This window comes from Corvus hawaiiensis, chromosome 13, assembly GCF_020740725.1.
Source record: "Corvus hawaiiensis isolate bCorHaw1 chromosome 13, bCorHaw1.pri.cur, whole genome shotgun sequence".
In the NCBI taxonomy this organism is placed as follows: Eukaryota; Metazoa; Chordata; class Aves; order Passeriformes; family Corvidae; genus Corvus; species Corvus hawaiiensis.
The window spans coordinates 1,126,532-1,151,092 of NC_063225.1; the positions used below are offsets into that span (position 1 = coordinate 1,126,532).

The window sequence follows — 24,561 nt, forward strand, 5'->3', positions numbered from 1 at the left end:
AAAAAGGCACACTGGCAAACAGAAACAAGACTGTTTCAACATATTTAAATATTACCCTTCCTTAGGCTCAAGCCTGACTGTCCCCAAGACACAGCCCCAACGCCCTCCTGCCACACACCACCTGCCTCCAGGTACGCGGACAGAGCATGACAAACACAGGGAAGAAGGAAACACATGATATCCTCTGCTCAGTTTTTATTTTTAAATAAAGATCACTAAATGCAGTATTTTTGAACTGAAAAGCACTGAGCTGCCCTCTACTGATGTGGTACACCCTGCCAGAAGGGTGATCTTCAGAGCTGTCTCTACTCAGCACATGGGACTTAAGATTGCCTTAAGATTCCTTTCTTTGTACATTGGCAAGAATCCTAATTTTTAACAGTGTTTTACAACGGTTATTATAGCCTCAGCACAAACACAGTGAGGTAACACTACTACTTTTCCTCAAACTACCTTGAATTTTTACCAGTATTAAGACATTAGAGTAAGGACCCCTTTTAAATAGCCATGAATTTACTAAAAGAACAAAAGTAAAATTTATCCTAAAGAGGACAGCATCAGCGACTACCCAACTCCGTTCACAATTATAAAACCCAGAAGTCTAGCCTCTTGATTTCAACATTTTTAAACTCGAAACTATTTTCTCACTCACACGCACTACTTTCAGGTTAACTTGTTCTGAGCTGCTGCCTGTAAAAGCGTTTACATCACCCCATTCACCTTTCATTCCAACACCCCCCCAGCTGTTATGGAAATTAGTTTTCGTACCAATACTACAAATTTCATGTTAACTCGAGGTCCAAGGCCTCTGTTCAATTACCCTACAATAAGCTGTATTTTACATCCTTGGGACCATCTACAACCAGTTGTATTCTGCCTCATAATTAGGCTTATTGTTTCACACTGCTGATGCCTTCAACAGGCAGCAATACCGAAACTGTTTGCACCAGCTGTGTGACACATCTGGAACCTCTCTTTTAGCTAGTTCCATTAAACAGCCCAGGAACAGATTCAAAACGATGCCCATCAGCAGCAAAGATTAAGATCTACCATCTCTCTGCCATAACTCAGATCTTACCCCCTACTGCCATGACTGAATGCAGCAATGAAAGGACTGCTTCAGGGAGAAAGGGAGCTATTGCCCACTTGCTTCCTGTAGTAGGAGTCCTAAAATTTTCATTCTGTATCTCTGAAATGATGCATTTTTTTTAAACACCAGTTTACACTTATCCTTTCTCTAGGTGACCACTAATTACAATGTTTTCAGAGAGCATGCAATGATCTCCACAATCAGAGTGATTTAGCTAAGAAAACAAATGCTGACAACATAAGCAACCAACTCACTGCAGCCTTCATTTGACCTGATCCTGTTACAAACTTCCTATCTGTGAGCAAATTACTTAATCCCATGTTCTAGCCACTTGAAATGTATAATGGACTATTGTGTAAAAAAGGGGGGGTTTATCATCCCAATTTGTGCTGAACAGGCTGTTGACGCAGGGACTGACATTTTCATCTAGGCTGTCACCTTTCCAAGACTACCAGGTTTTTTATAAGTGATACTTTTACTCCTCCTTCAAACACAAAGTTTAAAGAGGGAAACACAAAGATACCGGTTTCTTATGTGGTTTATAACTGTGGTTTTAAAATGGGTCAGTTCCTGGGAGAGGGTAACAGAAGCAACCCACAGAAGGGCTTTGAAATCATCCCTAGTGATGATCATCACACTTGACCGGCTTCAGGATTGCGCAAGCAGCCCCTTCAAAACATGCTCAACTGCTGCACGTGGATTTATCACAGTTTTCAGGAAACAGGATGTACACCGAAACAGGCAGGCATGAGATGTTTACTTTATCAGAAATACAAATAAGACTAAAGATACCAGTTAATTTGATTACACTGACCATATAATGATCAAATTATTACTCACAGGAGAAAGACCAAGAATGACTAATGACACATTATACAACCTGCTAAGTACTATCCCTTTGACTAAAAAATATACGGGGTACAGAAGAACTTTTTTTTAGATCAGCCACGTTGCAGTCAGTAGGCAGAGTGAGTCATCGTCCAACTCATGAAACTGCTGCTTTCTAAAGCCTCCTACTTGCTCCCCACACTGTTTAGGGAACTCGGTGCTGGCAGTAAGCAAATGTTACTATTAGTTTATAAATCTTCTGAAGGATCTGTAAAAACACACAAGAACCCACAGCACTTTTTTGTATCGTGTTTAAAAATGGTTTAGTTCTCCCTTTAGATAATAATAATAAAAACTCCCCAGGAACAGCCCACCATCAGCTAACCACAGCCTTCTGCACCTCTGCAGACCTGCTACCATCTGCTGTTCCGCTGAACAGGTAACCAGTCAAGAGTGAATTCAAGATAACAACCACACAAGGACTGAGCTAGAGCAAAGGGCTGAAATGAAAGTTCCCATTTTAGCTTTGGAGCACACATTTTCTGAAAGCAATTGCCAAACCAAAACGCATCTCTATTTTAAGCCACCACTTTCCGGAATTTGTAACTGGTTTATAAACACATAATGCTGTGACGACGTTATTTTTATATATACACACACATATCTATATAAAAAGCTTGCTGGCAACAGCACTGGCCATACGACAACACGCCGACCGCCGTTTCTTTTTCCACTACATAATTAACAGCCATTGTCAGGCTGATCCCAAACGGCACTGAATTAGCCAGAAAAAGAGACACATCCTACACCCGACAAGAGAGAGCATCCTGCCTGCCTAGGCAAGGGTACCTGTTCTCCCAAATCGCAAAACTCGGGCAGTCTCTCTTCAAGCCATTTCCTTCGGGTGCTTCAAGCTACTTATTAAGAGCATTAAGTCACTTTTCCCACAAAAGGTTCCCAGAGCCTGCGGGCGCCCGGTAGCAGGAGCGAGCGGTACCTGCGCCCTATCTGCCGGCTCGGAGAACTGCGCAGAATGCAGCAGCAAAACTTCCGCAGGCGGTGGGGGCCGGGCCCCCCCGGCAAAGAACATCCTTCCTCCCGCCGCCCCCCGGCCGAGCCAGCCTCGCCCGCCCGCGCCGCTGCTCCGGGCGCCCGGGCCGAGGGACCCGCTCCCTCCGTGCCGCGGGGGGCGCAGCCCGGGCCCGGCGCCCCCGCCGCGGAGCAGCCCTACCTTCAAACGCCCTTCAGGCCGCGCCCGCCGGCCCCGGCACAGGCGGCCCCGGCCCGGCGCCGCAGCCGCCGGCAGCGCCCCCCGCGCGGCCGCCCCCGCCCGCCCGGTCAGCGCCCGCTCGCCCCCGCGGCCGCCGCAGTGCGGAGGGACCGGGCCGGGCCGGGGCCAGGGCCGGGCCCGGGCGGAGGGAGCGGGGCGGGGCGGAACGGAACGGGCCGGGGGCGCCGCCGCCGCCGCCGCCGCCGCCGGGCGGGATGGAGGGAACAAAGCGCCTTTGTGCGGCGGGGCCGGGCCCGCGCGTGCGGCGGCCGAGACCCCCCGCGCCTCCCGCCTCCCGCACTCACGGGCCTTCCCAGGCTCATCGGGGGTGCGCTGCTCACACGGCCGAGCCCCGCGGCTCCGCCACCGGCCCTCGCCCGGCGCCCGCCCGCCTCGCCTCAGTTGCCGCTGCCGCAGCCGCCGCCATGTAACCCGGCGCGGAGGGCAGGGAGGGGCGGCGCGGCGGCGGCTCCGCCCGCCGGGGGCGGCCCCGGGCGGCCCTCGGGGACGGGGGCGGGACGGGAGCAGCGCCCGGGTGGCGGTGCGGGTAGGGCCGGCCGTGCAGCCGACGCTGTCCCCGGCGGGGCCGGCCCGCGCGGCATCACCTCAGCGCTTCGCCTGTCGGCCTGAGACACGGCGCTCCCGCTGTGCCCAGCTGGCCCGAGCGGTTCAGCAGTCTCGGAGCGCGGTTGAGTCAAACACAGCCCGGAAAGGCGGCAGGTGGAGCGGTGTGCACCGGAGGGAGCGCGGCCGCGGCTCTGCGCGCCCCGGTGGCCCCTGCGGCAGCCGGAGCAGCGGGAGCGGGAGGCCCCGCGGGGCCCAGCGCTGTCCCCGCAGCTGTCGGTGTGCGGGGCTCCAGCAGCGGCGGGCGGGGAAGCGCCTGGGTGCGCCCCGCTCAACTGGCCCGTCACTGAACGTCCCTCAAGGCAGAGAAACAAAAACAGTTGGGAGGCAACAGGCGGGCGCAGCGGGGGCAGTTCCTTTCTCCGAAGGTGACACCTCGGCTCAGATGTTCTGCGGCCGTAATGTCATGGCGGATCTAAGTGTTCTCCCCACAAGCATCTACAAATCTTTGCCGTTGCTGTCACCTCCAGAGACCACAAAGGATTTCTCTCTTGCTATAGCATCTCCCTTAACAGAGGCACTAAGAGGCTGCTTTTCCCCAAAACCACAACTAATACAGCAAAATAAAGAAAAATAATAAAAACTTTACATTTTTCCTCTGAGACTTTTATACAGCAGTCTTAATAGGGAGAGAGAAGCGTGAGGACACCAAGCCTCTGGGTATCAGAAGAGCCTTATGCTTCTACTAACCCAGTTTCAGTACAACTGTCAAGTCAGGGTGCAGTTTTCTTACTGCAGTCCCTCATAAACCTTTTCAGTGCAGGATGACTCAAAAAGTGAGAAAACATTTAATATTCATTTTTGCTGGTTAAACAGAAGTTATTTATAGCTAGTACTAGGACAGAAGTTACATGCAAGAGGGCTCTATTACTCTGCTGCCATTTGGACAGAAGCATCCAATTGACCCTTGCACTTTTAGATCATGTAACTTTATTTTTTTTAATAAACAAGTCGTATATCAACATCCAAGGATCTCCCTACTCAGCTTTTCTGAAGTTTTAAAAGTAACTTTTAAACTCTCTTCAGTTATGCAGCCAAACATTCTCTGTTTCAATTAGTCAGATGCACTGCTAGCTCTGATACTGACCCCACCACCAGGAGAGGTGAGCTGGGCATTTGGTAGCACAGCACTGTATTAACAGCACACTCACAGAAGTCACTAACCAAACTGACACTTTATATTACAATGCTTGTTAACTGATAGGCAGCTCACCGTGCTGCCAACAGTACAGAAAAGTCAGAAACAAAGCTGCAGTCCTTCTGCCCACCCAGCAAAACAGAGCTGGAAGATTAGAGCACTGCTGCTCCAGAAGGCCTGCATTTAAACACACTCCATAAAGAAAAAAACTGCAGGAGTGCATATTTGGAAGAGGTGATGTTAGGACGGCAACCAGAGCCAAGCCACAGAGGAGTTTTTACTTGAATTAAAGAAAGAGATTTGGGGCTTAAAAAAAGGCAGGAGCAGCAGTGGTTGTATGTCTAAATCCAGAGCTATTTAGTTAATTAAAGAACCCCTCCATCCATACGAAGTATTTTCATTATGAGAAACAAAAGAGCAAGCTGATCCTCAGATTCTAGAGTGCTGAAGTAAGAAAAAAATTATATTACATCCTTGAAACAGCAGCTGGAGAGCCCATAATCCATGTCCATTGGGACCATTTGCCAATATCCCCAGTGTCAATTCAGTCAGGTGGAGAAGTTGCACATCCATGGAGTTTGCTCTGCAGCAGCCCAGACTGTTTGAAAAGTAGTTTAACAAACACAGAGGAGATTTGCAGTAAGCAGCAAGCTTCCTCACTTGGGTAGCACATGCTCACTCATTAATCTCCCATAGCCCAGAAGTGCCACCAGTTTCTGGGCTCTTAATTCATGGGTCATGAACTGCATTCTCTTTTTTCCCCTCCACATTCTTTTCTGCCATTCCAAGAGTGTAGTTTGTGGTAGGATTTAGTGAATGAGATCCTTCAGTCTTGAGGAAAATCGTGCAACAAGGAAGAGCATAGTGGAGGAATGTTACTTGTCTTCAGCCTCACTATTTATAGTATTACAATACAAATGATAGTTGCTCAGAATTTAATTGTGTGTCACATGGCAATTTATAACTATTTAATCCATCAAATTGCTAATCTGTTTTCAGATTTTTAATATCCTATTGATTAGGCTATAAATTACTGTGACAATTTTTTTCCACATTTCCCACAAGAATGCAATTTCATAGCATGTAGATGATATGCTAGACGATACCAACCCATTCTAAAACACCGGCAGAGATTAACTGTCAGTGAAATGCAGAACAAGAAAAGAACTGGATTTCAAAGGTCATAAAGACCAGCAATTAAAAAATAATTAGAACTGAAGCAATGATTCATTTATTATATCCAAGTTCAAAAAGATCAAACAGTAAATTCCAGTGTAATATTCCAGTCCTGTGTGTGAATTGTTACTCGTGGCATAAAAGGGAACGAAGTATTTTTAAGTGTCCACACCCATTATGATTGGCAAGGGAAGAAAGATTTGGAGACGGTTTGAAAAGGTTGCCCAAGGTAACTTGGCAGCTCCAGGCTTTTGTCTCAGTTTCACTGCTTGACTTACACGTCCTCCCAGAAGAAGCAAAACGTGTCCTAGGATACATTTTTAAGGACTGACCATATTTCTTACCAAAATCTAAGATGAATTTGCATGTGAATAGGCATGAGTTTAAAGAAAAAGTATACTTATTAAAAGGGGATGGGGAGAGGTTCAAGAAACACCCAGTTTCTGCTGTCTCCTTGGCTTATTCCTGCTTATCTGTGCTCTGAGCCCTGCAGTACAATTTAGTTTTCCTGGCACAGGTCTGAAGAGTTTTTAATAGTTTGTGTCTCCTTTAACTGCTGCCTCTTCCAATCAGCCTAGTTCTCTGCAGGTGTTAAGCAAAGCCTTTACAAATCACTTGCTCTTCCAGCTTAGTTTCATAGTGCTGATGTTCAGGACAAACAGCACAGATAAATTTGAGTTTCACTGGCAACCCAATAGCTCAGGTGGCTTCATTTCCTGGGCACCTTCATTTCCTGGAAATGTCAGACTCTACCTTGCCATAATGGACACAGGGTTTTTTATTTGTTCTTTTTAACACAAACACTTTTTTCTAACAAGCACTCACTCTCTGGATTGGCAGACCTTAAAATTTTCCCAATAAATCCCAAAATATAATTCCTATCGGCATTATTATCAGATAACCACACAGAAGTTGTCATCTTAAAAACTTTCTACAAATGTCTGTGTCAAGATCCGTTTTTAGTTAAAGTCTGCTTGGTGGTTGGCAGAGCTTCCTGGGCACAGAAAACATGCTATCACCTCATTTGGGCTTACTTGGATGGGCCTGACTTTGCTAGAGCAGGATTTGTACCATGTACATTCTGATCAGGAAAGAAACTATGACAGAGGACTTGGAATAAAGGACAAACCCATACCCTAAGATCTTCGTTCCTGTGTGAAACAATAGACAGACTGGAAAAGAACAGACCATTAACAGAGACCAATTCAAACCAGAGGCAGCAAAGTACAAAGGGCAAATGGAGGTGGAAGAAGAAAGTCACAGAAGATGTTCAACTTTGAGGCTAGAAATAAATGGGTTATGTGACATACTTTGGAAATTCTGTAGGACAAAAAGGTCATTAAACACTTAAAACAGAACAAGTCATTCTTCCCCCTTGGTAGATCATCAGTGATCTAGGACACAGCTGGCTGCATGCAGGCCCCCTGCTTAATATCACACAGTTTTATTAAGTCAGGCAATTCCATTGCCTACTTTTTCTATGTTTTAAACAACACTGAGCACAGGGGACACAGCGGCTGCCTAAAGCAGGAGTTGGCAGAGCCATGTCAGTAAAGAGAGAAGAGGAAAGCTTAGAAAGCTTGCCTTGTAGCTGGGTCATCACTGGAAGCATTAACCCTCTGTGTGTAAGGCTGGAGCTCTCCCAGATTCTCAGCCTTCCATTATTTCCTCATTAGTTTACCTTGCACAGAGATAGCTTGCACAGAACAGCAAACATATTGAGAAATTTACTGAGGTAGGCAATTAAGACAGTATGTGTGTCAGGTCTAATTTTTTAAAGGATGACTAGTACCAACATTTTCACACTCGGGTGCTCCAAGTGACCCAAGTTGCTTCTAAGTTCCCAGCATGGGACATTGGAGGTATGCTAGAGTCAGGCTGTAGATCCAGTCAGTGGATGAATCTACAGCTGAAAAGTATTCTACAGGAGGGCAAGGCAAAGTGTGGGATGAAGTGGAAACAAGAAGCACCAAATGTTTTTGTCCCAGCACTGCAGGTGCAAGAGAATTCAGTGTGCAGTGGTTCTTCCCCATTCAGACCTTCAGCAAGGCACCATTCTCATCCTCACCTCCAAAACATCAAGTGAAGTGGTTAGGAGAACACATCTGCCAACTGAAGTGGCACCAGAGCACAATTGTCTGAGGCCTCTGTGCTGGTTACTGCATCAGCTGAAGTGCTGCTAGAGCTGAAAGGCAGCAGATATTATTTAAATACCTGTAATACCTTGAGTACTCCAAGGTGGAGAGATGCCCTGGAAGCAGGACTGGGTGCTCTCAGCAAAAGATACATTTGGTTTTGGATCCCTACTGGAAAATATGTCAGCTCACAAGTTATGAAGGCCTGATGATGGATTTATATAGAACAATTCTGTGTTTTTGTAGAACTATTGCATTTAATTGCAGGAATATACATATTGCTATGCAGAACCGTTCTTGTTCATTCTCATAGCACTGTAAATCTTCCTACATGTAGCATTTTGATTCCTATTGCATTACAGAGATAAAGCCTCTGGTGTGATTGTAAATACAGCTGGTGCTGCAGAGTTTGTCATTTACAGGGAAGAAAAAATTGGACTAACATTCACTAACATTTTCATCCACACCAGAATCCTCTTGAAATACATTTACAGGGGGCATAGCTCAATACAAATACATGGGTACTGTGAAAAAAGGATGAAACAAACTGCACTGGGAGGCACTTTGACAAACCATGCCTTTGTGACTGCTCAGGCAAAGGCCATCCTGCAATTCCATTTGCTCCACACACAGCGGTCCCCAGCATGCCCCAGCGCAGGGATGCGGCTGTTTCACAGGCAAGCAGCACATTGGATGGCTAAAGACAAAGGGCCATGCGGTGCCAGCAGGGTCCGGGCAGGCCTGTGGGAGGCAGATATGAGTTCTGCTGCTCTGGGTGCGTTTTGGCTATGGCCAGCGCCCTTTTTCAGGATTCCCAAAATAGCATTTATCAAAAGCAGCAGGTTGACTGGAAACACACTGCTTCACGTAGTGACTGCAACTGTCTCTGCCAGACTCCCTCCCAGTCAGTCTCCTGAAGCTAAAGAGATTGAAAATCTAAGAAATATCAGAAAGTAGGGACTTTTTGTAGGGCATCTATCATCAAATTATACAGCGAATACTCAGCATTGCAAAAACTACCTTGAGTCACTTTTGTTGTATTGTCAGATAGCAAAACCCAAAGTTTTCATTTCACTAACAAATATATTTTGGAAACACCTCCTCCCCCTTAATACTCTGTAACTTTTTCTCAGTACATCTTGCACCATCCATTTCTAAAGATTTCCCCAAAAAACATATGGGACTATTCAATTCCCCATATTCCCCAACACCATTTATGTCTTAGCTTTCATTAAAATTTTCAAGATTGCTTCAGGTTTTCTCAGCAGTTTTGAGTCACTTGCTGGGAGGGATTACATTTCCAAAGTATTTGTTTTCTCATGAAAACTGGGTTTTGCTTATGTGCCAGAATCAGCAGACGTCTTATAAATAGCTTTGGATAGATGACAGGAAATGATGCAAGATCTCAGGCCACTCTACAGAAGACAACTGTTTGAAGTGCTGAGGAAAGAAAGACTTGCACCATTGGCTACTGCACAGGGGGAAAAATTAATGCACAGAAGCATCATTTGCTACAAAGGGTATTAGGCTTATGAAACACAAGACCTCTTATTACAACTCAAGCAAAAAGTATTTTCTTGCAATTGCACTACAATGAGAAACAAGAAAATTAATTTTTCCTTTGAAGAGGAAAAACTGACCAGAATTGTCTAAACTCGCTTTGTCTTTTACTCTTGGGGAGAAAAGACACTCTCCTTACATGCTATAAATGCCAACACACACATTGGAAATTCTCCAGGCTCTGACTGGTGCCAAACACTGGGATCATCTTCCTACACTGGCATTTGCCTTTAGCTTCAGCAAAGTCTCTTCCAACTCAAAGTGCTTTAAATGGGCTGCAATAACAGACACCTAGAGGTTAAGCTGTGTCTATTCATCTCATCTGAAGAACTCCCTGTTACTCTTTGCAGTAGTAATACAGAATGGAACATTAACTCCTGGTGTCATTTTGTTTCTATCAGCTCCCATGAAGATAAAGCACAGTAATTTAACCCCCAATAAATGCTTGATTTGGAATAGGGGCAAACTCTCAGCATTCTTAAGTTTATGACAAAACTTTGAACAGATGTAGCCTTAACACAGAGACTCCAACCTTCTCCTGCAGTACCAAGCTGGCTCCTTTTCCTAACAGCAGGAAGCACCTCTCAGCCCACTGCCTGCCATGCTTTGGCATTGTGCATGGCTGGACAACGTGCTACACATGGAGGGCTACTAAATTAGTGAGAAATACATGGTGTGCCTCCCCAGCAGGTGTGCTTTTCCAGTCAGTCAGTCCAGACAGGGATGCATGTAAGCCCTCTACATTCTCACATTACAGTTCAGCATCGTGTGGGCCTCAAAGCAGGCGTAGACTGGTCTCCCTTCTGCCCAAAACTGGGCACTGGAAGAGCATCAGCATTAGGCACACAGCTCATCTGCACACCATCATGACCCTCCCCAGTGCTTTCTTCCCCAGAGACAGCATCGGGAGGCTTGCCTGGGATTCCTGCTGAGGTTTTACTTCAAGAGAGAATGGCATATTTGATCCCTGTCATGACTGTACCTCAGAGGCATCCTACTTTCAGGAGAGGATGGTTTCTACCCAGGATTTTTGAGTTACCTGTTCTTCTGACAGACAGAAGAGCCTAGAAGCACTCCTACCTAGGAAAGGAATAAATCATGCATGACACATTTTTTGTACTGAGTAACTCATTTTACCCATGGTCTACACTTTTGTGAGTCTGAAGAACAAACTCTTTTTTTTTTTTTCTTCAGTGAAGACATAAAATCTGACTGAATCTTTGTTATATTGGAAATGTAAGATTTATTACCTCTCTTAGAGGTACAACAGTGCTGAAACTGGGTCATCCCAAACTTTTTCAGTTAAGGGCTAGACAAATGAAATCCATCTGTCCATGTATACACTGCAGGACATAAAAACAAATCGCTCTGTTGGTGGATACTAACACATACACATACACTGTGTGTGCAGGAGAGTAAGAGGGAAGGTGGTCAAGGCTGTCAGCCTTTGCAGAGCTCAATGAGAGCTCCGGTGCCAGTTGGTCCAACTGACCTTCATGACCTTAATTCTTCTCAGAATTGCCTCCATTGGACATCCCAGTGCTGGGGAAGCTCTGGGAAGCAGTCCTCAACCCAGACAGTTATCTTGTAGAGGTAAACCTTTATTGAAGGGTTATACCTAGAGGTTCTTTCATTATATAAATAGCAAGATTTACCCTGCAAGTGAACTGGAATTAGGAAAGGTAAAGAGGTAGAGAAAGCTTCTGCTCGTAAGTGCACCAGCATTCTCTTATCTCCAGCATATCTTTAAACAGTTTTCAACTGCAAATTTCAACAGTCAAAAACTGTTAAATGAAAACTTAAGAGATACCCTGTGCACCTAAAAGTTATAGTTTTTTAAAAGAAAAAGTTATTCCTTCTTCATTCTTTGTGTTTTATGAAACACAAGAGAACCATTTAAGCCTCAATTAAAATAAAAGCAATTCCTGATAAATCTATTTTAGTAAACACAGTAAGTTGCTAACCATTATCTCATATTTCTTCTTATTGTTTAATCAGGACACTCCCAAAACAAAAGCAATCAAGATGACTCAAAGAAGATGAGTTCTAACCTTTGGACCAGCTCTAACTGCAATAATTCTCATGATTGCTGCAATTCAGCAGACTCCAGCATGATAGTAGTGTTCACGTGTGCTCCACGACCTGCTCCAGCACTGCCCTGGGTGACAGCAGGAGCTGCTACATGGTTCCTGTGTGTAATCTGATGTCCCCAGCTCACAGCACCACAAACCAGCTGACAGAGCTTGCATCCATTATCACAGAGGTCAGGTGCACAAACCCTTTCACTCGTGTTCAGTAGTGGGAGTGACAAGGCCAGGCTGCACTGTGGGAGTTCTTACCTGGCCACCCAAAGCAATCAAGAACCAGCTTAGCCACCAGACAAGAGTGAGCAAACTCTTCCTGTGTCCTGAAATGGCGGCCCAGAGGAGTGAGATTGCAGCTTACAAAGCTCTCACCTTTTTCTTGCTGTTAACTTTTCCAGGACAGCCTGTCTGTCCTTGATTTCTGTGTTGGAAAAGGTATATCCCAGAAATCAAGACAGAAGACTCAGCCCTTGCTTTCAGAGTCAAACCATAGTGCCAGGGCTGGACTAGGAATCTCATTACCACTGCCCAAGCCATCCTGCTCCAAGGGCTACTCCAAGGAGGGCTTAACACTCCCAAGCCTGTCTGTCAGAGATGCTTGACAAAGACTTCACAAAGCAGCACAATATTTGTCAAAACCAAGGTGGTGATCTTCCTCTCAACCCAACAAGGGTTTTGAGATGTCAGCTGTTTATTCTCTCCTGACAGACTACCCAAGCTGGTATTTCCACAACTGCATGGACTATCTAGATACTTCCTAGAAGTAAAGTGAGATTATTATGGTTTGTGATAACACCCCTGTTTAAATAATTAAGGCAACCATCTGCTTGTAGTAAAATTGATTCAAGGACTACGCGTACAATTTGCGATCAAAGTACTACCCTGAACCCCGTGTTTATCATGCCAGCTCCAAAGACGTTTGTTAGTAAACAACAGCAACGTAATCATTGCTAGGCAGCAGGGAGTCAGAGGCAGGGCTTGACCAGGCTGCTGTCAACTAAGAAATGTCAGCGAAGAACCTGTGGGGACTGCTGAAATCAAGGGAAGCAGCAGGGCGGTAATGGAAACTTTTGAACCTTTTCACGCAGAGGAACAAGAAGATTTAGCTTTCTGATTGCTGAAATGTTTCAGATAGCAGGAGAACATGGAAATATGGGCCTTCATGACAGCTAGTACACTTCTCTGACCTTGGAAGAGAGTTCCATGGGGCATGACAATCACAGTAATCAGAACAAGCTCTATCTGCTCTGATACAGCTTTACTGCAGGAGCAGATTTTCCTTTTTCTCCTCACAAGTGCTCGGTGCTCTCCTTCATTCATTGCACAAGAAAGTTCTCACCTGATTACCAGCAACTGGATACCAAAAAACCAAAGCCAGAGTACTGCCCTATGTGCTATTCATCACATATTGCCCCAGTCTGAGGACAGAACCACCAGCATTTAAGGGCTCTGAAAATAACCATTAAATTAATTTCTACAATCTGCAAGACTGTCAGAATATTATCATTCCCACTGTTCTGAACTGAGTCACAAAAGAACAAGGTCAAAGTAGCCCTTAATAGCAGATTTAAGATTACTAGAACTGAATTTTGCAAGGGTTTGGTAATTTATTCCACTGTTCAGCTTTTCAACTCACTTTTCAAAGTCCTCAGTCCTGGCAGATAGTACAGATCCCCAGAACTCTGAATTCTCAGTTGCAAGTTATTCTAGGCTTTGTCCAGGCAGTTCTGATTTTCACCAGCAGCAGAAGCCCCCGAGTATCTGAGCTTGTACACCCTGAGTAGCTGTGTTTGCACCTCTCTGTGCCAGTGTCTCCACTCCCTCTCAGAGCCCATCTAGTTTCTCCAAGTCTCTCCCATTTCCTGGCTTCTATTTTCTTTTCTCCTGTCCAATTAAAACCTCATTTTTACAAGCTTTCTTTCCAAACCTGTTTCTTAAAAGTTCCCTACCTATTTGGTCCTTGTTTCTTCCACACGTGAGTCACGTAGCTGCTGGAGCCAACAGGAGCCACTAAAAGCAGTACATGGGAGGAACAGTCCACTTAAATTCAATTAAGGTGCTTAATCCCAACTTAGCCTGCAGAAACCTGTGGATGCAGTCACAGGAAAATTTCTGTTCAGGAGCTGTGTGGGCTAGAGCACACCCAGGATTCACAGCATGGGAATTTATCTGCTAACAGATCTCTCAGTCTGCAAAACCTGAGGTCTCCAGTTCGCAAACGCCAAGAAAGAAAAACCATGCATTTTTGATTCTGGATTTCAAGAGTTCCCTCCTCTTCTGAAACAGGCAAAAGTCTTTTAAAAACTTCTTTCTGTTTGCTTGTTTTTAGGTAGGGCAAAATCAGTGATCTCCTCTGCCCCGGTTCTTGTCAAATAAGCTAAACATTCCAGCAAAGTTCAGATTTGGAAATCTACCTGGCACAAAAATGTTTCCATCTGAAGAACTAGCTGTCAGCAAAGTCATGGTCTACCAAAAGAACCTTGCCCGAGCCACCAGGATGCTGCAAGTCCCAAAGTGCTGTGGTGACTCTGCTTCCCGCAGGTGCAGCCTCTCCCCAATCCCGCTCCTCTGCCGTGCACGGGAACGGGCGCGTTCACACGTTCTCCCCCAGCAGAAGGTGCACAGAGAGCTCACACGGGCTGCCTCACCTCTCCAGGGTGCACAGAAAGCTCACACGGGCTGCCTCACCTCTCCAGGGTGCACAGAAAGCTCACACGGGCTGCCTCACCTCTCCAAGGTGCACACAGAGCTCACACGGGCTGCCTCACCTCTCCAAGGTGCACACAGAGCTCACACGGGCTGCCTCACCTCTCCAGGCTGTACAGAGAGCTCACACGGGCTGCCTCACCTCTCCAGGGTGCACAGAGAGCTCACACGGGCTGCCTCACCTCTCCAGGGCGCACAGAGAGCTCACACGGGCTGCCTCACCTCTCCAAGGTGCACACAGAGCTCACACGGGCTGCCTCACCTCTCCAGGGTGCACAGAGAGCTCACACGGGCTGCCTCACCTCTCCAGGGCGCACAGAGAGCTCACACGGGCTGCCTCACCTCTCCAAGGTGCACACAGAGCTCACACGGGCTGCCTCACCTCTCCAGGGTGCACAGAGAGCTCACACGGGCTGCCTCACCTCTCCATGGTGCACACAGAGCTCACACGGGCTGCCTCACCTCTCCAGGGTGCACAGAAAGCTCACACGGGCTGCCTCACCTCTCCAAGGTGCACACAGAGCTCACACGGGCTGCCTCACCTCTCCAGGGTGCACAGAGAGCTCACACGGGCTGCCTCACCTCTCCAGGGCGCACAGAGAGCTCACACGGGCTGCCTCACCTCTCCAAGGTGCACACAGAGCTCACACGGGCTGCCTCACCTCTCCAAGGTGCACACAGAGCTCACACGGGCTGCCTCACCTCTCCAAGGTGCACAGAGAGCTCACACGGGCTGCCTCACCTCTCCAAGGTGCACACAGAGCTCACACGGGCTGCCTCACCTCTCCAAGGTGCACACAGAGCTCACACGGGCTGCCTCACCTCTCCAGGGTGCACAGAGAGCTCACACGGGCTGCCTCACCTCTCCAGGGTGCCTTCTGATATTCCCAGACAAGAAAGCTGCTAGCTGTCAAGGAAGGTGGTGGTAAAGGAGTCTTGCTACACAGCAATGGATTATGGAGGAAAAGAAGTGACCCAGAGCGTTTCTGAGGAGGAATTGTCCCTGTCAGTGCCCTCCCCATGGGTGGGTGACAGGTTGCTGGGGGAGCACAGGTTGTCAGGGAGTGAGGGGCACCTGCTGCTGTGATGCAGGGGACCCTATTCAAGCTTCCCTTCCCCTTCACAAACCTGTTTTGGACAAAGGCCCTCAGCAGTGCAAAGCAGGAGGCTGTAAGAAAATATCCCGCTCCCCAGGACAAAGTTTTTTGCTATTCTTTTGCTCCAATGTGTGGCCACACGGCCTCTCTCACCACCCAAACCCTGCCTGGTGTCCTGGTGCAGACCCCACACTCCTCACTGCAGCTGCTGGTGCACGGCTGTGGGGCAGCCAGTGCTACAGGGACACAGAACTACAGGGAGAGACCCAGCCATTAGGGGAACACAACACTGAAGGAGATGAGCTAAGTGTTTCAACAGTCTCCATCATCAGATTTTGGCTGATTGGAGAGATGGACAGAAACCACGTGTGACTGCGTGCAGGGGATGAGGAGGATGTCAGCATTAGCCCAGCTTTCTGATGGTTACAGAGGCTGTAATTTCATTTTCTTTCCATTGTATCCTATGTGAAAAGCATTCCAAGTCGTGCCGCACCCCCTAAATCCTATTAAGAAAAACTAGACCTTGCAAAGCTGTTTTCCAGTGTGACGAATTCAGGTTTTGTGGCTCTCTGACAGTTTTCCATTAACTCCCGACTGAGCAGAAGCGACCAGGTCACCGACCACCAGGAGAGCAGGACTCCTTGCCCAGATGCCTTGCCTGGGCTCAGTCTGCTTCTTGGAGCCCCCATCTCCAGCCTCAGCAGAGCCCATCACACCCCTCTGCCACTCAGGCAGGTGTGAGCAGGAGGCCTGAAGGAGAGACAGCTCATCCCACACTCCTGCTGCAGGGTTAATCTGCAGCACACGGCCACCCTGGGCACCTGGGGGACACCCTCTGCTGCGGGAGGGACTGTCTCACCTGCAGCACGGACTGCCTGAGCCCTCCAGCATCACACTGGCTGCCGAGGCAGGCAGCATCTGAGAAATACTTCCCCAAACCTGCCCTTGTGTTCTTTAAAACAAGCTTTTATTTATGCTGCTGCTGGTGAAATATACCTGAGAATATGTCTGAAGTATATGGAAAATAACCTGAGTCCCCAGTCTACCTTCGGTTATATTTTTCCTGAAGCTCTGAGGCTCCCGTCCCTCTGCAGAGCAAACACAGCATTTGCAGGAATAAAGCTGCACTTATGTAAGTCTCTGAGAATGCCAAGTTGAAAGTCTGACAGAGGAAAAACTTCTGGTAAAAACCTATTTTTTGTCATTTCAAGAGATCTAATCTATCTTCTGTGCATTCCTGACCTTCAGAAAGCATTTTCATCTCACACATTAAGTATAACAATCCTCTTAACAGGGAACATTTTGTTAGAGCTTTAAATTGGGTTACGTAAATTATTTGTAGTTCTGACAGCAGGTTTCTCTTCCGTCCACGAGGACAGTTGTTATGAGATTGCTACAAGGTTCATTTGCAATCACTGCAGATAATCATCTGAAGGGACTGTTTGAAAGGAGATTTTATGTGGGGCATATGCTACCAGTTTCACAAGGCTTTTTATAAAAGCAGCATTTTTGCCAAATAATTTCCAGTACAGTAACATGCATGAGAATTAAGACATCCCTGACATGAATGGCAAACTGAGAGAACAGAAGTTTTTCTAAGTCCCACAAACTTGAGGGGGTACAGAACACAAAGGGAGCCCCCCCCCCCCCCAAAAAAAAAAAAAAAAAAAAAAAGCATGGTACTGAACACATCTCAATCCATGGTTTTACTTTTGCTGACTGCAGTAGGAATTGCAAACAGTCAGGATGAGGCTCTTTGTTCCCGCTAGGTACTTGTTCAGAAAAAAAACAGTGTGGAAAAATTATTCAGCAGTTACAGCACTACTTTTAGCATTGTATCAGAGCAGTCAGTGACTTAGAAACACAGTTTGCAGTACTCTCCATTCTTTCTTCTCCTCAGCCCCAGCCAGGCATGGGCTTAGACACTGGTTTTGAATGGGAAGAGTTCTCTGGCAGCAGAGCCCTCCTGCCTCCCTTTCTCTTGTCACTGGTCAGGCTGTTTGGGGAAAGGAAGTTTCTACTGATTTTGTCATGGGTGGGAAAAGAAATGCATCATTTATAAATTTGGATTAATATTTAGGTTTTCTATTATATTATCCACCCCTCCCCCCCCCCGTAAAGCAATATTTTATTAAAATTGAAAGTATTTTGTTTGACTTTAAGAGCAACGATTTACCAAAACAAAGTTTTAAAATAAGAACTTTCAAATGAAAATACGGACATTCAATTTTTAAATCTTTGTTAGAGCATTTCAGACTTTTTTTCTCCCAACAAGAGCAAAAAGTTTCACCCAATGCTAAATACAAGCCAATCCAGTAAACCTGATTTCTACACTCCTGCTGACATTACATTCTCCTCAACAGTGGTACAGAAACCAACAAACCCTTCTGCAACATCAGAGTACTCCAAGGAACAACATTTTCAAGAAGGAGAAAACCTGTGTGTCTGTAAAGCACACACACACACAAACACAAGAACCATGCAAAAAACCCCCCATGCTCAGCAGAGAGGACCTTTACCCACAAAACTTAACATCTACTAACGTTTCCAAATCTGCCTAGGAATGCTTTCCCTTGCTATTTCCAGGTGTATTGAGCTAGCTCGTGGTGTTTTATCTTTCCCTCCCCTTCTTTATGCAATGCCAAACATTTATTTTCAGCAGTCTATGCAGAGTTGTCTCATGGTTTTATCAGCAGTCTTTCTTATAATACTTTATCTACAGAGAATGCAATGCATTAGGACTTCTAGGGACAATGTTATTGTCCCTAGCTATTCCTATGAATTATCTAGAGACACTAGCTGATTAAAATGAAATTATTTTATTTCTGTAAAAGACAAAATATTAATATTTTGGCAATTCTCAGAGAGAAAGAGATGTTTCTAAGTGTTAGTTAGAAAGGTTGATCTTTATACTTCTTTCTCTCTAAACAAACAGATCTCATGGGAGAATACACACAGACATTTAACTTACCATTACTGCAGCTATCTTTTGACTTCCTCAGTATCATTAATATTTAAGCAGAAAGAACAGAACAAACAATTATCCTAATGATACCACACCAGAACTAACAAAGTAATTTTTAAAAAGTCATCCAGAAGAAGTGAGAAGGTCAACCAGAAAGCACGAGTCAGGAATAGCTGTGCTCCGAGGAGGAGGGAAAGGTTATGTTGCTGTGATATGAGTAGTGCACAGCTGTTACTCTAGTAATAATTCATCATATTAATATTTAAATGAGAGGAGGAGGGCACGAGACTGTGTGTGACTCAATGGTCCCTCCCTGTCCTCAAGCAGAAAAACAGGCCACCAATACAGAAAGAGCATTAGGAGCTGCAGAGTGGGAAGGTTTGTTTTCATTACCTCGTGAATAAAAGTGGGCAGACTGGTCCCTGAAGAAGTCTAGAAATTGTCCTGCTTTTACTAGAGCAAGTCAAATTCTGTTTCTAGTCTCAGAAGCAGCCATTGCCTAATGAACAAATTGATCCAGCCAGCAGTGCTCCAGGTCTGCACGTGGTGCTCCTTGGGTTTCAGTGTATTTCCAGCAAGCCTCTACACTTCCTCCAAAGAGCTGCCTGCAGGAGTCTCGCCTGGCAGTCCCTCACAGGGAATCGCTGAATACTGCTGTACTTTGCCATTTATCTAAAGACACATTTATAAAAACATTTCTTTAATGGGGCTAACTTACCTCCAGGGTCGCTGCATTGCCTGGGCCCATTGGGGCCTCTGGGTGGGCAGGTCAGGAGACCTGAGGAGGAGCAGGAGTGTCTGGGGATGTTGTGAGGAGCAGAACCTCAGCCCTGGGGAGCCTGGGGGAGCTGCTGGAGGTAGAGCAGCAACACCCAGCAACAGCAGGCTCAGCTCGAGGTGGAGGGCTGGAGGAAACAGCTGATGCAGGCATAACCCAGACAGATGTGGGTGGCATCCCTGGCAGGAGAGGCAACCTGACTATGCTTGGTTGCATATAGGGTTGCACAACTTTATCCAACAATTCAATATAAACACACCTCTCACATGCTGGGTTTTGGGAAGTTTGGATTTTCTTTTGAATTCTGTACAACGCCCTCCTCTTTGTTTAGCAGAAAAGTGTTACTGTGATAGCCCTGGATGAGCATCGCCTTGTTGGCTGTGTAACTAAAAAGGTAATAAGCAACCATTAAGCCAGAAACACAGACATGAACTCCAGAAGTGGTCACGAGGCTAAAGAACAAATAGTTTGCAACAGAACAAATCCACAGAAAAGTGTTCAGTTTAGTGCTTGGCATGAAAATACAAGGTACACAAAGCACAACATTAGGAGATGCCAAACTCATGCAGTAACATCAGTCAGCACAGCAAGGTAAATTCTTCATCAGAAATTTTCTATTTTTTCCTGTTCAAGAAAAGATGTTCCTCCCTCCTTTCATTTTGTTAGCCTAATCCTTCATGAACAAGTTTGCAAACAACCTGAGTTAACATTGATATTATTTTTAGCTGACTGTCACGAAGGTTTTATTTACTGTATCCTGTACAAAATGATTTGTTATTAATACACTGCAGAAAACACGACTCGTCAGATCTTTTCCATATCCACTGTCAGCATCCCAGCAAAGTAACCATTTAGACCTGGTCCTCATGACTTGCTCCAAAGGTTTTTATATAAAGCTGAATCAGGCCCCTGGACATGTTGGAGGCATGGGGAATGTTGATCTAGGCTGCTTGCAAGAGTAGATGACAAGATCTGCAGGAAGATACCCTTCTCTGTTTTAGCAATTCCAGTAACATATGAGCCTGCAGAGATTGGGTTCTTCCTTCCTGGATTTTGGGAGGGCTGGAGGAACAGAGCTCCCAGACTGGCTTTAATCCCTGGCAGAGCCCTCCCTCTAACTCCACCACTGCTCCTGCCTCATGGGTATGACAGATACATGAGGCTGGAATTAGCCATCCAATGCACCTAGGCTGATGTATCAGTTTAAATCAGAAGAAAAACTGTGGACAAAGGCTAAAAAGTCTTTGCAACCACTGAATAGCTAATTGAAGGCGAATGTGTCATGGAAGATAAACGTTTTCAGGTGCAGATTGGGCCAGCTGACAGATTTAATAGCTTCCATAAAACACCAGATTGCAACACCAGCTTTTATAACTGCCTTTATAGGCAACCATCAGTTTCCATCTGGGCTTGGTGGCTACCAGATCAGTGTGCAAAGTTTGAGGAGGTGCAGAAGCCCAGGCTCAGATTTGCTCTTCTTTCAGTGACAGAAGTTGCCAGTTTAATCCAAATCTCTGGCCTTGATTCAGAAGAGGCTACAGCCTCTGTTGATGAGTACCTTTGAGATTAAGGTTTTTTCAGGCTTTGTGTAACGCCTGCTTAAATGGCACACCATTCCAGCCTATGCTCTTAGTTTAAAAGGAAAAAAAAAACAAAGGCAAATTCATGCTTGCCCTGGGAACAGAGGAGTCAGTGTGAAGAGCCATGCTGGCACCACAGCCCCCAAACCCTCATCATGTGCAAATTCTAATTGAATTAGCACGTGTTAAAGGTGCAAGAGACAAATGGCTGGGTACAGCCCTGGCATGGTCAAACACAGCCTGCATCTGTGCCCAACTTTTCCTTAACCACATGGCCTCCATGGCTTGGTCTTCCCAGTTGAAACTGGGCAGTTGAGCTTCCCCCAGGCCACACAAGGGGACAAATTCCCCTCTGGCTCTGCCAAGGCCACATGGTCCACTTGAGATACTAACAAATGCTCTCAGAAGTGCTGTGTCTAATTTAGATTCCAAGTAACAGCAGCAAGGCTTACATAGTTATTTAACAGTCAAAGAGAGGGGTAGGCTTTTTATAGTCTAAACTGTATGAAGTGATAAAGATCTATTAATCATCTAACATGCAGTTTATCTACAGACAAATAGGATTAAAAATAGAGCAGGTAGTTTCGGCTCTTTTTTTTTTTCCTTAATTGGCATGAGAACAGCAAGCTGGCAGATGAGGAAAAGAAGGTTGCTGAGGATGCCGAGCAGAAGGCTGTGGCTGAGCTGCAACCAGAGCTCTCTCAATTATTTTCTCCCCCTGGTGAGAGGCCAGATCTTAGGTACCCTTGAGTGGCCCTTTTCTGTAATGAGGATCTCGGTATTTGGCCTATTCATATTTTTCATCTCATTTCTCTGCACTTGGTCCAGGAAATCATGAGGCTTGTCTTGGCGTTTTACCACAGGAACCAATGCAAAGAATTCTTCCTTTTAAGTGCTTGGCTCTGCCTCAGAGTTTTTTAATCTTTCCTTTCCTAAATGTAACTGATTGACGGGAGTCATCCCTGGGTCGGTTTTCAACTCATGTTCCTAATAGCTTAACTTGAAAGAAATACAGTTTCACAAAGAATTTTCCTTGGGACAGTCTGGAAACCCTTCCTGTCAATAAATAATTTCTACCAAGTGAAACACTGACAGGGCTATGCTGCTCAGCTAAGTACACTGTGAAACATTAACCTCCCTCTCTGTCCCGTGGTGGCAGAGACTGTGTTTTGCTGCTTTGTGACCCATGACTGACCTCACCATGAACTCCCATATTTTCAGCACACCTCCTTGAGGTTTGGGATTGAGCTGGCACCTGTATTTAAAGAAGCAGATGGCAAAGAGCAGCTTGCATTTCTTCCTTGTCTCTGAGCATTATATACAGTGAGAGTGGGGCAGATGGTGTCAGGACCCCTGTTCCTCATCCAGGACACAAATTTGTTCCCGTTGCTGCTGGACAGGAACCGTGACACTGGAGATGCCAGGGCTGTCATTCCATGGAGCTCCAGGACCTTGTGGTGAATTCCTGAGGGTGTCAGAGGGTGAGAAGCTCTGGGAGACCCCTCCACACTCCAACAACCCCACCAAGAGAGGGTGTGCCCAGAAGAAGATCGTGGGTGATGCCAGAGCAGCATGAGGGCAGGAGCCACCTCACCGGGATCCTGACTGACACCTGTGCCTCTGGCTCTTCCCTATCCACTCCTTCCAACCTCACCCCTCCACTGAGTAAGTTTCTCTACACCCACACTTCTCCACACCCACAATTCTCTCTCCTTCACCTGTCATAATATGCACCCTGGCTGTGCTGGCAAACCCACGACACCCTATTCACTGCTGTTAGCAGGCCCAGAAAAGGGAAGCCTTGTTCAGGCACCTGCTCTTGGGGTACCAGCCAAGCAGAACACCAGACCTCCCTTCCAGCCATGTGTCCAGAGGACCTTTTCTCATGATGGCATTGCCCTGCACAGGGATCCATCTCAGGAGGGCTGCATGACTTTGCCAAGCCTGCACCAGCAGCCCAGAGCTATTTTATAATTAGGACGCTTCACTCAAACAGGACAAGTCGTTAAGAGACATGTACAGAAGAGTGTTTTGTGGAAAGGGCTGGGTAAAGAAGAATAAGGCAGTTTAACGTCCTCACAAAGAACACCGATCCAAAAAGGAAAGGAATGGATTTTTCTTTTCAGTAAAAGCCAAACCAGACCAAACCCCACTTTCCCCTCAGTGTCAGCAGAGTGCCCAGCCTCCTGTGGAAAGGCTGCTACAGCCCTGCTCACCAGCCCAGGCCCGACAGTGCTGCCCTGGCAGAAAGAAAAAAGCCAAACCAAACAAAAAAAATCCACTCTTACTCAGAGGTCAGTCCTGCAACCTGTACACAGCAGCCACAGCAAAGGCAGGACGGCCGAGGAGAGGCGAGGGCAGTGTGTGGAAGGAGCTGGCACAGCACAGAGCCCGCAGCTCGGCTCCGGCACGGGCAGTCCCTCTCTCCCTTGTGCCTGAGCTTCTCTCTGTGCTCCCAGGGCCCCGAGCAGATCCGAGGGACACAGGGAACAAAGTACATGCCATGTTCTGGCCAGGCTTTGCCAGGCAAAAGGTAGCAAAGAGCGCTGAGCTGCCCCGTGCTCCTGGAGGCGAGACTCAGGCTTTGGGTTGCCCATTGGCACGCTCGGCAGGAGGTGCCCAGTACCAACCCGGCTCAGCAGGAGGAAAGCAAAGGAAGAATCCATATGGCACTCAGCTCTCTGCATGTCTGATTAGCAGCTGTACTTACAGGAGCTGCTCCTGCCAGGCCGGGTGCCTGTGCCTGCCACCGAGGCTGCTCACTCTGGAGATTTGTCACCAGGGCCTTGGCCCTGCCGCCTGCATGGGCTGCTCTGCCTGCTTGGTGCTGGCCACCTGGCAAGTCCTGGCCTTCTGCTGGCTCAGCATGAAGGAGTTGGCAGTGGAGCTGTCTCTGGGATGCTTTCTTGTCTGGCATCTCCCTCCAGAGCTTGTGGTCAAACTCTTGTTATTTTGCTTTCTGCACCAGCAGCTCTCATACTTCAACAGAGATGCTCAAGCAGGATTGAGAAACCCAGAACTCTGCTCTACCTGCTCAGCCTGCCTTACAGCCCTCCCTTGGCCAAGCAAAAGTAATTTTAGCAACTTGGATGGTAAAACATTTAGCCTTTAGGTCACAGCTGGGAGGAAGTTGTAATCGGGCAGCACAGACCCAGACATCCTTATAGAGTCCTACAAATTCATCGTCTCATAGAATCCCAGAATGGTTTGGGTTGGAAGGGACCTTAAAGATCATCTAGTTCCAATGCCCTGCCATGGGCAGGGACATCTTCCACTAGATCAGGTTGCTCAATGCCCCAGCCAACCTGGCCTTGAACACTTCCAGAGGTGGGGCATCCACACCTTCTCTGGGCAACCTGTGCCAGGGCCTCACCACCCTCACAGTGAAGAATTTATTCCTCATATCTAATCTAAATCTGCTCTCTTTCAGTTTAAAGCCATTCTCCCTTGCCCCATCACTACAAGTCCTTGTCAAAAGTCCTTCTCCAGCTTTGTTGTAGCCCCCTTAGTTAGTGCCTGCTGTACATGCC

The 24,561-nt window shown here is 46.7% G+C and overlaps 1 protein-coding gene across 3 annotated transcripts in view; it reads right to left on the reverse strand.

Moving 5' to 3' along the window:
* The window catches only part of MAPK6 (mitogen-activated protein kinase 6), a 29,226-nt gene extending 10,365 nt beyond the window's left edge, over positions 1-18,861 (reverse strand). The window contains exon 1 of one of the 3 annotated variants that reach the window (XM_048317465.1): positions 18,680-18,861. The gene's annotated coding sequence lies outside the window, so the exon portion shown is untranslated. Of the gene's footprint in view, positions 1-2,767; positions 2,864-3,493; positions 3,600-18,679 lie in introns of those variants that run through there. The other 2 variants (XM_048317464.1, XM_048317466.1) reach the window with 2 other exon arrangements.
* Between the last annotated feature and the right edge of the window lie 5,700 nt (positions 18,862-24,561).